The 14,438-nt window shown below is 40.3% G+C and overlaps 1 protein-coding gene across 5 annotated transcripts in view; it reads right to left on the bottom strand.

Annotated features, from left to right (window-relative positions):
• Nucleotides 1–9,046, bottom strand: part of ITSN2 (intersectin 2) — a 123,965-nt gene extending 114,919 nt beyond the window's left edge. For 3 of the 5 annotated variants that reach the window (XM_033124602.1, XM_033124603.1, XM_033124604.1), the window contains exon 1: nt 7,766–7,987. The gene's annotated coding sequence lies outside the window, so the exon portion shown is untranslated. Of the gene's footprint in view, nt 1–7,765; nt 7,988–9,026 lie in introns of those variants that run through there. The other 2 variants (XM_033124600.1, XM_033124599.1) reach the window with 2 other exon arrangements.
• Between the last annotated feature and the right edge of the window lie 5,392 nt (nt 9,047–14,438).

Genomic DNA, 14,438 nt, shown 5'->3' with positions numbered 1-14,438 from the left:
GGGGGAAGTCAGAAGAGAATTTGAGCCCTGTTTCATAGAAGAGATCTAGAAGGAAGATTCAAATGTTCTGAACACTAGAAAAGGTACTGGGGTAAAAGACGGATTTATTTCATCAGGCTTTTCCCAGAGGCAAGGTTAATAATGCTCAAAATGACTCTAAACAAATTGCTGTTTCCAGAGTGGGAAATTTCCATGTCTATTTTCACTCAGTTTTAGGCCCTGGGCCCCTCCCTTTACCCCTCCTTCCCCACTGGCCTTCTTCCAATGTTACTTCCTCAGCGAAAGTTTCTCTATTTTACTATATACTTGGAAGACTTATTCCCTTCCCAATATCACCAACACCACCTTAAAAACCTTTAACTCAAATCAATAAATATTTACTGAGTCATCAGATGTGTAATACCTATATAAGAGCAGGGAATCCAGAAGAGTAAGACGAAAACTTAGAACTCCACAAGTGATACAGGAATAAAGAAAGGACAGAAAGAAGGTAGGCACCTAACTGCCTTAGGGACCTGGAGAGTTGGTAGTTGAGCAATCCCAGAGGAAATGACTCCTAAACTGAGTAATGAAGAACTAAACAATAGGTACAACCCAGTAGGCTAGAAAGAGAGAAAATATTTTTAAGAATTGGGAGCAGAAATAGGCAAACACACAGAGGAAAAGGCTATTTAAGAATTAAAAAGAAAATGTCAGAGAACTTTGTAAATGGGGCTAATAATAGCATCTACCTCATAGAGATGTAAAAATTAAATGAGGGGCAACTAGATGGCTCAGTTGGTTAGAGCACGAGCTCTCAACAACAAGGTCGCAGGTTCAATTCCCACATGGGATGGTGGGCTGTGCCCCCTGCAACTAAAGATTGAAAACGGCGACTGAACTTGGAGCCGAGCTGCGCCCTCCACAACTAGATTGAAGGCCAACTTGGAGCTGATGGGCCCTGGAGAAACACACTGTCCCCCAATATTCCTCAATTAAAATTTATTTTTAAAAAAATTAAATGAGTTAACAAATATAACGAATTACATGAAATGTTAGCTATTATCATTATCATTGATAAAAACCCATAAACAAAACTAACAAACTTGGGAAAAAATTTACACCTATATGGCAAAAAATTACTACTCTTAACATATTAGAAATTCTTAGAAATGACCAAGAGATGAACATGCCAATGAAGTGAGAAAGGGGCCGAGACAAATATCTTTCAAAGAATAAAAAAATTTTGAAATATAACCTTATTAATACTCAGAGGAAAAAAAATTAAAACAAGGTGGTCTTTATCAAATTAGCATATTTGTTAAAAAGCCACTGTTTCTGAGGACGTGGGGAATAGGAGTGGTTTCACTTGGTAGAAGCACACTGTGGTACCAACAAATTTTTCTAGAAGACAACTTGTCAGTATGTTTACATGGGCCTTAGGAGGTGACTGTACCTTTTGATCCAAAACTACTACAACTACTAGAAATGTATTCTAGAGAAATAGTCCTAAGTGTGGACATGGGTATGGTTATGAGACCCAATATGAGATAATGGTATGAGTACAGGATGTAGAGTCAAACTAAGTTCATATCCTATGTCTACCACTCTTTAGCTGTGGGATCTTGGGGAAATTACTAACGCTGCCCTTGCTCAATCTTCTCAACTGTGAAAGAAATAATAGAACAGTTCTTATAGAAAGGCTGAACACTAAATGAGTAAAAATATGTAAAGTGCCTCAAAAGTAACCTGGATATAGTAAATGTTCAATAAATATTAGACACTGACATTCAATAGTAACATAGCAATATAATTTAGCTAATGTAATTATATTGTAAATATACAATAAACTAGAACTGTGCTTTTGATAAATGCTAGTAAGCTAAAAAGCAGGTTACACAGCAGATTATATAATGTAATTCCAATTTTTGCAAAGAGATTTTATTTCTAGAAGGAGATCTACCAAAATATTAACACTGAACATTTCTCTAGGTAATATGATTATTAATGACTATTATTTTTTCTTTCATTTCCCTATGGCTTTCCAATTTTCCACAAGGAGCACATATTTCTCATCACAATAAAAATGGTACAAATAAAAAGTCTACCAAAAAAAAAAGTCTACAGAATTTAAAAACAAACACAATATAGTACTTTAGGAAAAATCAAAGTAAGATATCTATTCTAAACCATTTGACAAACAAATAAAAAAAATAAAAAATAAACCATTTGACAAATCTCTGCTTTAGGCTCATGTTGTGCCTGAGGTTTTTTTTTTTTTCCTGGCTTAAGTTACTAGAAAATAGAAATATTCAGAGATCTGCTGGGTACAAACCAAATAGTAATACTAAAATGATAAAAACATTTATGTTAAACACAATGACACGAAACACTATAAAGTTTACTCATGAAGTGTGCACAATAATCCTTCCCCAATCTTTAATTCCTTAATAATTTTGAATACGGCACATTTACTTCTCTCAATTACCCTTACTCACCTACCCACACATTCCCTAGCCCCAGTTCCTACCGTACTTTTCTCCATAGCACTTAGCAAATTCTAACCTCTAGACCAGGGGTATCCAAACTTTTTTCAACGTTTTTCACCAAGGGCCACATTCGGTAAAATACACAAACAGCCAGGCCACTCACTCGAGGTGAAGTATGTATTGCCTCACCTGGTTTATTTAATTAAATATATTTTTGGAATTTTGGATCCTATAAAAAATGGATCGCGGGCCACAGTTTGGATACCCCTGCTCTAGACATTTTATTGTCTCTCTTCCCCCTTCTTGAATATAAGCCCCACAAGGACAGGGGTTTTTGAGTATTTCGTTCAATGCTTTCACTCAGTGTTGGACCAGTTCCTGGAATGTAGGCACTTAATATTTGTTAAAAGAATGAATTCAATACCCTTTTATATTATTTTTTATATATTTATAAAAAATATAAAAATTTATATATAAGCAATTTTGTAGGGTTTAAAACTTTTTAAAGAAGAAAGATGGTGGTTAAGAAAAAGAAAGTTAAAGCAGATGGCAGAAAAAGAAGAAAAAAAGGCTTTTTTTTTCCACTGAAGCCCCTAGAAAGACAAAGATGAGGTAAAGTCAAACTAACCAGGAGAGCAAAAGCAAAAACTGATTTAAGAAGGAGCTGCAGTGTGGACTTTTTCAAGATGGGATTACCACCATGCAATAATGACTTTAAAACCCAGGGACTGGAGAGTGCGTTCTGAAAGTTTGGAAGTTTGGGTTATCTGTATCTAATCTAAATATCTAAATGGCTGTTTCCACCTCAATCATCCAAGTGACTCAGTTCTCTGGGATCAAGTGGATCCCAGGATGCTGGATGTAAGAGTTAGGATGCTGGAAGAAGGAGTCAAAACTCTAAGTCCGAATTATGGAATGAGGACCAGACACCAGAAGGAAGGAAAGAGGTGGGCAGGGGCAGCCTTCCTATATAGGCTGTCTCAGCAACAAGACAAAATCACTTCATAAGCACTTCACTGGAAGTTTAGCAGAGGGAAAGCCTGAAATGCTTCTAGTGAGAAAGGAAATGGAAATGAAACCTCAGGTCATAACCATTGCCTCTCTTCTACCATTCGGGTTTCCAGGACTTACTACCAAGTTAGAGAATGAATGCTACACATGCATTCCTAGTCTGCTCTGCATCATTCTCTGTGAATTTCATTAATCTTGAAGTTCTCACTTATATTCACCAAAAGTATTTGATACGCACTGTAAAGTCACCAAATGTTACATAAGTTGTAAAATTTATTAAGAATTAATTCTTATACTTAAGCATTCTTAAGTGAGAAGGAGGAGGGGTAGGGTGGTGAGGAGAGTGTCGAAATACCTTCGCCAATGTTTAAACAAAATGAAATGATAAAGCAACAGTTATCAGTGTCCTTCTTGCTGTCAGAGCAAATCCCGCCCGGTCTCTATCTCTGTGGGCTCCGCAGACTGATACTGACAACCATTCCTGACCATTCTTTCCCATTATCATCCTCACACTAGTCCAGCACTCCTCACACTGAAAAGCGGAAGCTATTCAAGTAGCTGGATTTAAAGACTTTGAAGAGATAATCTACAGTAGTAGTTTCTTTTGCAGATACAAAATATTTCTTCCTTTAGGCTATGTTTGGTGTTTTGTTTGTTTGTTTTTCTTCCCCAAATTAAGGAGCCGGAAAAGGGCAGATTCTTTGTCGGAAGATAAGATTGTGGGTCAGTTCTTCCACTTTATTTTACAGCCTTCCTATACAGATTGTTTTGAAGGTAAGATTAAAAATTAAGAACAAAAAAGCTAATTTATTTTCCAGTCACTAGGAAAAAAAAAATAAAGGACTAGGCCAGTTTAGTTTGAGATTTCTCCTTGAAGCAAGTTGGAATAATAATAAGTAACATTTTTAAGCACTTAAACTAAGCAGTAGTCACTTTGCACTACTGCTTACGTAATATAAGTACTTTATATTACATACAACAACACTATGAAATGAGACTGTTATTAGCAATCCCATTTTACAGATGAAAAAACAGAAATTTATCGAATTAAAATAAGTTGCTCAACATCATACAACTAACTAATAGTTGGTGTTGGATCTGGAAGGAGGTTTAACTTGAAAGCCTGTACTCTTATCTACCACAGTAATAATGGAAATAAATGAAATTTTCATTAAAATACATATAATTTTCTAAAATGAATATGTATTAGTGAAGAAAATGGTCGTGAGAACATAAAACAGTTGCTTAAATGAAACAAGTTAAATGTCTACCATCTGGTAATATATCCCGAATGTCTACCATAACCACTGCTAAATAGCTCCACAAGTATATAAATCATTCAGTGTCCTGTTCTAGCCATGAAATTATTTTTTAAGTGAATCTCTCAAAATAATACTATACATTTGCAAATGAAATATGCTGCCCTCTTAGAGTTGTAAAAATACATTATTTCTTGATGTATTCATTGTCCTATTTTTGCTCAGTTTCCTCCTCTCCTCCCCCACTTCCTCTCTGCCTTCAGATCCTTTAGACCAGTTCAGTTCCTCCTTCTCAAGAATACCTATAGGCACACTCCACCCAGCAGGCCTCTAACATCAGTCACTGTGTTCTGTAGTTTATAGGATGGTACAAAGTCAAAAATGAACTCAAGTAAAAAAATACAGCATTTCTGATGCATCTTCTTCTCTAGATCCATTCACTTACATAATTAACTCTAAGCATTTTTCTACTTCACACTTAGAATCCTGCCTTTAGCAATCAGCACATCAAAAAAGTCTGCCTTATTTTAGCCTTTCTTCAAAAATAGTTATTCTACAAAATTTTCCATAAATAAGATATTGAAAAGATTAGAATACAAAAAAAGAAAACACAAACAAATGCACTGTTATATGGTAATAAACATATCACATTTTTAGTAATGAATTAGTTCATTCTGAATAATTTCTGGAACTTGTTAATATGAATAATTTACATGTTAAATATACAAAAATGCTAGTCACTTATCAATAGACTACTATGTAGTTTCATTCATTTACTCAACAAATATTTATTGAATGCCCAAATAACTTTTTTTTTTTTCCCTCTGAACCAAGATGAATAGACCAGATAACTGCACAGGTGATGAAGTTAGAAGGATCTTAGTCTGAAACCTGGCTCTTGTATTTACTGGCTCAGAGACCTACAGTAGTCAGTTAACCTCCAGGTTAACATTTCACTTATCTATTTGATAGAGGAAAAGAACTACTCATAGGGGCTTTGAGAGCTTTAAATGATTATGTAAAATAGTACAGGGCCTAGAATGTAGTAAGTGCTCAATAAATGACAAGCTTGGTAAATATATTTTAATATTGAATAAAGTCATTAAAAGAGGTGGCCAATAAATGTTCTTTTTGTCTTACTAGAAAGACAGAAATTTGTGAAATTTTCTTTAATCTCTAAAGATACGTTAAAAATAAAAATCCTAAGGTTATGTAAGAAATTTTCCACTTTTTAAAAGAGATATAGTAAGTATATAGGGTGAAATGACCAAACAATAAAAATAAGAAAGAAAAGGAGATGCATAAAGAAAACCTTGAAAGCTGCTGAGTTTAGGTGATGGGTGTATAGAAGTTCCTTACACTATTCTATTTTTGTGAAAATACAAAAATTTTTAAATTCCAACCCCAGAACATACCTTACACATGTTCTCATATTCAAGAGAGATCAGGATTTTAGCCTTGAGATATACTGAACTAACAATAGTACCTCCGTGCTCAATAATTCAGTACAGGTCAAGTTTTCTCAGACAATTCTACCTTTCATTATAAAGGTGAGCAAAGTGAATAATTACATGCACCAAAAGGTAAAAAAGGCAAGCATTTCAGCTGCTCGTTAACATTACATCAAAACAGTAGCAGTGCACATTTCTTCCACGTCCTTCAAAAACATGAAATTCTGCTTGTTCTTAAATTAAGCTTTTATAATAAAAACAACTTCCATCTTATATACTTTTGAAATTACAAGGGATATATGTCAATCATATCAATCATATCTCAGTAAAGCTGGGGAAAAAAGAAATTACAAGGAAATCAAAGACACAGCCAAAGAAACCTAAAGGTGTACACATCAGAGCTGGTACTATCTTTAAACTGTGAGGGACACTATTATTAATTTATGTAAAGGTTTTACGTGATGTTTCTAGATTGCGTTTAGGTTTTATCACTGATTAACAATATAGGAAACCAGCACAGGGAGAGAAGCAAATAATTTTCTTGAGAGGCTTAAGCTTAACCTACAGTCTATGCTACTTAAATTAAGCTGTCTAAAACAACACACAATTTCATGTCACATCTCGCCTATGTCTGGGTAAGCAAGTAAACACTAGTGAAAACGAACCAGGTAGAGCAGTTAGTAAAGCAATCATTTTTTGTGTGTGAACCTTAATTCTTATAAAGTGGTTGCCTCTATCAAAAATATTCCTAATTCATAATTAATAAAAGTCTCCAACGAACCACAGTAACCGTTGGCAATCATTTAACAATAAAGCACATGAGCAATAAATTCAAAGATAGCATCATTTTACAGAATGCAAAGCCATCTGTAGTTTCAGCCTCGGTTTACCCAAGCACCACGCACATACAGGCGTCTTTCAAAAAACAATAGTAAGCAACAAACTTTATTCTGACCTATGAGCCTGCATCTCTCCGTGATTACTCTATACCCTGGAAGTCAACAACGCATAAGTCAAATTGTAACATTTCCCAACTTCGGTTTAATGCGAGCGATGGACACCGAGCATCCGACCACTGACTCGGGCGACTTTGACGCACCGGGATGCGGCTCACCTGGCATTCCGCACCAAGCATTACCAAGAAGGAAAACCAACTCTGCGAAAAACAAATAGGTCCCCCAGGAAGCGTGCGGATGCCCCTAAGGGCTCTCCTCTGCCGGCACCCAAAGCCAGGGGGCCACGCTGCCCCCGGCCCTCCGCGGCGTCCGCACCTGCCAGAAGAGGCCGCAGCCGGGTCTCGGCGCCGAGAACGGGCAGCCCGGCCCCGGCCCCCCGGGGGTGCCCCCCTGGCCCTGCGGCGGGGGCAGGAACCTGGAGCCGGAGGTTTCCGCCCGGCGCCGCCAAGCCCGCCAGGGGCCTAGCTCCGGGGCCTCCCGGGCTCCCGAGGACCCGTCCACGTTGTCGGCGACGCGCAGCCGCCTCCCATCCCGGCCCGCGGAGCCTCCCCGCGGCGGGCGCCACGGCGTCCGCACCTGCCCCGCGCCCTGCCGCAGCTGGGGCGAGCGGCTTCACCCACCTGGCGCCTCCGCTGCGCCTCCGGCACGTCACAGCGCGACCCCGCGCCCCTCGGCTCCAGCAGCGCTGGCGCAGGCGGACGCCGGGAGACCCTGCTCGACCGCCGCCGCTGCCGGGTTCGTCGCCAGGCCGCCGACAGCGAACCTGTTGCGCAGCCTGTCACGGCCGCTCCGGCTTCGCAGCGCCGCCTCAGCCCCACAACAACATGGCGGCCGCAGCCTCCGCAGGAAGCCGGGGGGCGGGGAGGTAGGCGACGGGCCGGGCAGCTGACGGCCCGCCCGTCCGCTGCTGGGCACCGACTTCCCCACTCTTGCGAACCCGAAATTGGCCCGGGCGCGGCTCGTCACTCCCACAGCCCCGGGACCCCGGACCCCACTGGCCTGGTCCAGGTGCTCCGCTGTCCCCTCGGGGAGGCCTCGAAGCTCCGGACCAGCAGCCAGTCTGGAGCTGCGAAGACCCACCCGGCTCCTCCTCCCCGAGGTGACATGTTGAGGTTGGGTGGTGCGTTTCCTGCCACAGCAGACCCCGCGCTTTTGGAAGGGGCCAAGCCTCAGGCACATCCCTGTTGCACTCTACCGGGGGCTCTCTCTGGAGCTTTCTCACTCACTGAGGTTTCTTCGCTGCTCTGGGAGCGCGGATTCCTCCGGGAGTGGGGTGGGAGGAGGTTGTTCCTACCCTTGCTCAAGGGTTTGTTACAGGCCTCTCACCCCCGACCCCGCGAAGGATGAACCATACCCAATGGTCATCCATCCAGCCTTCCTCACCCTCCTCCATAACACACAAAAAACGCCAACATGGTAAGGGCCTCCCTACCCCCATCCACACCCGAGAGCAATTCCCCCATATACGTTTACAGAGGAGTAAGAAGACGTCACCTCTCCCCGAACTCCACTAACTACAAGCTTGCAATAGCTGAACATTCTTTCCCACCCCCATAGCCGCCTGGCAGAAACCCGGTATCTTTTTTTCTCCCCTTCCAGCAACTGGTCTCCTCACAAAAGACCGAACTTCAACTCATGTCACCACCATATACCGAGGGCTTGTCCTTGACACAGCACTCCTTCAAGAGAAAGGGATTAGAAGAGAAGTCAGTGTTTCCTACGGTAAAACCAAATAGGGACCAAGACCCAAGATTTCTGTTGGTTTTTAGAGGCAGAGTAGGGGTTGGTTTCGTGTACAAAACTCATATCCCCATGACTTCAGCTGGTAAAGGAGAAATCTGTTCAGATCAAATGATCCCATGGCTTCCTGTCATTCCTTACCTGTTGGGGTATGTGAAGGTAGCAAGGCTGGCTCCAGAGGGATGGCTCCAAAGCCCAGGCCTATCTGAATTGGCCAATTAACTCATGTGATGAACTTAGCAAACATCAATGATGATAAACAGGCTTTTCCCGCTCTCATACTCAGTGTTTTTCCTAACTCTTTGAATAAGACCTGACCAAGACCTGACAGACAGGTCCTGAGCTTCAGTGACACGGAGAGACCTGACTCCTTTGTATTAGTCTAGGAAGCCCCTTATCTACCAGGAATGGGTCAATCCTGCAAACCCAAGCTATGGAGATAGCACTCTTGAGCACATGGTCTAATTCCCACAGCAAACATCACTAATTAATTGTGGTACTTCCTCTTAGAGCCCATACACAGGAGTCTAAGCTTCCAAATCCTTCTCAACATAAGGCTCCAGAGAGTTGGCCTGTAAGGTGAAACCTATTTTATTATTCCTGATAGGCAGATAGCCAGTCTTCATTTCCCTCCCATCATGTGGTCAATGTCATTTGTGTTTGGGTTCTGGGCCTGGTGCAATTCACCCTGAGTGCTCTTTCTTTTGAAGGAAGTGCCAAATCCTTAGCAGGACAAAAATGAAGTTTGGGGAAAAAGCATGTTTGTAAAGAAACAAAGAAAAACTTTTTAAAGACTCCCTACAACCAAAAAGCTAACAATCTCTGGTGGAACTTGATGTCCTGTATACAACTGGGAGCCTACAGTATCCCAATCACTAAAACAACTATATTCCAGGGTTTCATTCAGAACTTTGAGGCCAGTTTGTCCATCCTATCCTACTCTTTCAATATTTATGATTCACATAGGTGATATAGCCACCATCCCAGTTCTTTGACTTCCTCTTCTCATAAGGCACGCCTTGGAACTATGTCTGCAAATTCAATCCTTAGTATACCCCAAATCCTGCCACCTCTTGTTCATCTCCAGCACTGACTGGAGATCAGCTACGTGGGGGAGCTAAGTCCTATTTAAGACATATAGACATACCTATCAAGTCTAAAGAAGAGTAGGAATTGTCGTAGGGTGAGAAGGTTAAGAGGTCAGAGAGAGGATTAGGTATATTATATTTCTCTTCTGGTTCTGCCACAATTTAGGGTAGAGTCTTAGGCCTGTTCCTGGTAGCCTGTTTTTACCACAGGAGCATTTAATCTTAATCTACTTTCCTTCCCTGCACTGATTACCCCCACCCCCAACCAACGATACACATCCTATATTCATTCTATCAATCTCCCTTTCTGTTAGTTTTCAAGGATTCCATTCTTCACCCTATTCCTACTCAGTCTACCGTCAAAACCAACCCACAATGGTAGGAAGAGGATAAAATAGATAACAGAAGCAATTCCAGATTAAGTATCCCATAAAATACATAATCTTACAGAGTAGGAAGACTGTTAGAACCGGAAGCTCATATTGGAAGCTCATTTATTACTTCTAGTAATAAATCTCCCAAGACAATGCTGTAAATAAACAATTTATAAAGAAATTAAGAGGGAAGGAGCAATAAAAATAATCTTTTGACTTAACATTTCTGGTGTGCTCCGTTTTTTCCTGATAATTCAAGTTTCCATCTGATAATATTTCCCTTCAACCTGAAGAACTTCCTTTATTGTTTCTTGGACTGCATGCAGGTCTATTGGCTACAAATACTCTTAGTTTTATCTGAAAATGTTATTTTGCTTTCATACCTGAATGATACACCCCCTGAATATAGATTTCTAGATTGACAAGTTTGTTTTTTTTTCCTTTCAGCATTTTAAAGATTTTAAAAATTGTCTTCTTGCCTCCATGGTTTCTGTTGAAAGTTGGCTATTGATCAGGTAGTTTTCCCCTCTATGTAGTGTTTTCTTCTCTTGCTACTTTCAAGATTTGATCTTAATCTTTGGTTTCCAATAATTTGACTACGATATGCATCAGCATGGACTTTTTTTCTGTGTTTATCCTGCTTGGTGTTTATTTACAATCTTGTGTCTACAAATTTCTATCTTTCATCAAATTAAGAAAAACCTTAGCGCTTATTTCTTAAATACTTTTTCTGCCCTATTGTCTCTCTCATCTCCTTCTGGCATTCCAATTACATGTATTTTTTTAGCTTATAAATTTGTTAAATTTATTTTTTTAATTTATTTTTCAATTACAGTTGACATACAATATTATATTAGTTTCAGGTGTACAACATAGTGATTAGACATTTACATACCTTACAGAGTGATCACCCCAGTAAGTCTTGTACCCATCTGGCACCATACATAGTTATTACAAGATTATTGACTATATTCCCTATGCTGTACTTTACATCCCTGTGACTATTTTTATAACTGGCAATTTGTACTTCTTAATCCCTTTCACCTTTTCAGCCATCCCCCCAATTCCCCTTCCATCTGGCAACCATCAATTTGTTCTCTGTATCTATGAGTTTGTTTCTGTTTTATTTGTTCATTTATTTTGTTCTTAGATTCCCCATATAAGTAAAATCATATGGTATTTGTCTTTCTCTACCTGACTTATTTCACTTAGCGTAATACCCTCTAGGTCTGTCCATGTTGTCACAAATGGTAAGATTCCATTCTTTTTTATGATATATATATATATATATATATACACACACACACATATATACACACACACACACACACACATATATATATACATATACATATATATATATATATATATATATACCTTTATCCATTCATCTATCGATGGGCACTTAGGTTGCTTCCATGTCCTTGTTATTGTAATGCTGCAGTGAACATAGGGGTGCATACATCTTTTTGAATTAGTGTTTTGGATTTCTTCAGATAAATACCCAAAAGTGGAATTGCTGGATCATAAGGTAGTTCTATTTTTAACTTTTTGAGAAAACTCCATGCTATTTTTCATAGTGGCTGCACCAATTTACAATCCCACCAACAGGGCACAGGATTCCCTTTTCACCACATCGTCTCCAAAACTTGTTTATTGATTTATTGATGATAGCTATTCTGTGAGGTGATATCTCATTGTGGTTTTAATTTGCATTTCCCTGATGAGTAGTGATGTTGAGCCTCTTTTCATATGTCTGTTGGCCTACATGTATATTTGTCTGCTTAATATCATCTGGAGTTTATATTAAATGCGCTCTACTAGTGTATCAGTATTCTACCACTAAACACCGAAAAATCTGGCTCTACCCTCCTGTTCTTCAGGTCATCTGGAGTTAGGAGTAGTGAGTGGTGGGAATCTAAAGCCCCTTTACTTCTAACTTTGGCAGGAGTTAATCTGCCTCTATTGTCAGCAACTGTGCTTTCCAGACAGGGTGTCTCTTATATTCTTCATATCACTCCTAAACACATCGTCCCTCTTCAGTTTCTTTTTCCTCTCAAGACTCACACAACAGTATAGATGTGCTCACAGTGGTCCTTTGTGCATAAAGAATTAAAGTCAAAGTCAATCTGGGAAATCAAGCTTAGGCTGCCCTCGTATGTGACCATAAGAGCAGACAAAAAGCAGACAAGGGAAAAGGAGAGTGGAAGGGTCAGTGTCCAGAAAAAGGCCTAGGGCTTCATTTGACATGTATTTGCTAATTCATTATTTGATACTTGTTTTCATTCAACAAGTAATTATTAAGAACCTATTACGGTCCAGCTACTGGAAATTTTAGGAGTTAGCAAGAAATTAGCACTAGTCGGGGGGAGCAGATGAGACTCAATTCAGAAAAATGGCCAATGGGACAAATTTTTTCCTTTGCTCTTTTCTCAGCTTCTTGATCTCCCACACCATATTTTGGAGACCTTGGACAGATGAGAAACAAAAAAGTGGAGATAGAAGTGACTTAAGGAAAGAGGAAGAGGAAAGAGAAGTGACTTGCATGCAGGAAGGCGTGTTCTCGTTATTGGGCCCCTTTGTGCCATACAAAATTTGAGATTCTGGCTTAGGGCCTGATGGTACCGGAAAGGCAGTACCAGGCAAACTAGAGGGGGAAGTTAGCCCAGACTTGGCCCTGGGCCAGAACGGCAGGGTGGAGCCAAAGGACAGACTGGGGCGCGGCCCTGGAGGCCCTGGACAGGACGTGCTCATTCATGACTTTAGCACCAGGGGCTTCCAGTCTGGCAGGTGTAGCTCAGCGAAAGGGAATCCAGCCGGTATTCAAGAGTCAGACTGCTTCCTGTCTGGCAGATTTGCCCAGCTGTCTGCTAGTTCGTTGTTGCTGTCTCCAGCACAAACCTGGAGTGGTACCAGTTCCTTTCTTGTAATAACCTAACTAATATTTATGTGCATTTTGTACTCGGCAGAGTAATTTTGTTACTTAATTCTCACAACAATCCTGGGAAGCAGAGTAAAGTTCTGTTTGTGATCACCAAACTTTGGTTGGTATGAAGAAAATTCTCTTGTGCTGAGAATTTTCTCATGCCAAGTTTTTGTGATTTTTCTTTTCCCCTTTTAAATAGAGAAATACAGCCATACTATTCTGGGTTCAGAGAGCAACAATATTTTAGCTTAAAATAATATACAGAGGATCGGATCATTTTGTACTGCTTGGCCCAGTCTGGCTAGACAAACCTTTTTATTTCTAGTATTGTCATTCTTTTCTCCCTAAGTAAGATATCTTGAGCCAATGAAACATAAGAAAGATAACTGCCCCTACCCTGGCTTCCTCCTCCACTCCTGGGAGAGAGAGATGGAGTAGCCATCCTTGCTCTGGTGTCAGAGCACTGTGGGAGGGTAGACTCAGGCAAGGGGGAGGCCATGTTTCGCTTGTTTACGTTACGTGCTTGAAACTTGCCCCGTCTTGATTTCCCAAGAACAAGATGAACATCTAAAAATTAGAATAATGTAATTAATCACTGCCCAAAATGGGGTCGGCAACCTCATGTTGGTTGCCAGCCTCTCCAGCCTGGGGAGGGATGAGCAAACCAGGAGGATTTCTGCCATGGGACTCGGATCAGATGGAAATTAGGATTGGGTGCTATTTGCCGTTTCTGTTTTCTTTTTTATCCCGTTTGTGTTACACGTATACCATAAATAGGCTTTTTCTCCTTTTCTAGTATCTATAGTTTAAAAGTACTTAATTCAGTAGAACCACATAGGAGGGCAAAGAACCACATAGAAAGAACAAAAATAGGCTGCTTGCAAATTAACTTCAGAAGCCATTCCTCAACAGGTGGATATTTTTGGCTTTTTTTATAAATGAAAAACTTGAATGTCAGAAAAACTACAGCACTTGAATAAAGCCATTCAGCTGTAAGTGGCTAGTACCCACTTCTCCTAACACTTCACCATCACTGCCACCATTGTTTGCTGAGTACGTCTGTGTGGGGACAGAGCCCCAAAAGCAGTTTCCAGGCTCTCGGCCTCACATAGAAAGGTGCTGGCTCAGGTAGTAAATGGCCATCGACTGATCAAATGGCCAGCAG

The sequence above is a fragment of the Rhinolophus ferrumequinum genome, chromosome 13 (genome assembly GCF_004115265.2).
Source record: "Rhinolophus ferrumequinum isolate MPI-CBG mRhiFer1 chromosome 13, mRhiFer1_v1.p, whole genome shotgun sequence".
In the NCBI taxonomy this organism is placed as follows: domain Eukaryota; kingdom Metazoa; phylum Chordata; class Mammalia; order Chiroptera; family Rhinolophidae; genus Rhinolophus; species Rhinolophus ferrumequinum.
The sequence above is the reverse complement of the archived record's forward strand: the minus strand, read 5'-3'. Positions and strand labels throughout refer to the sequence as shown.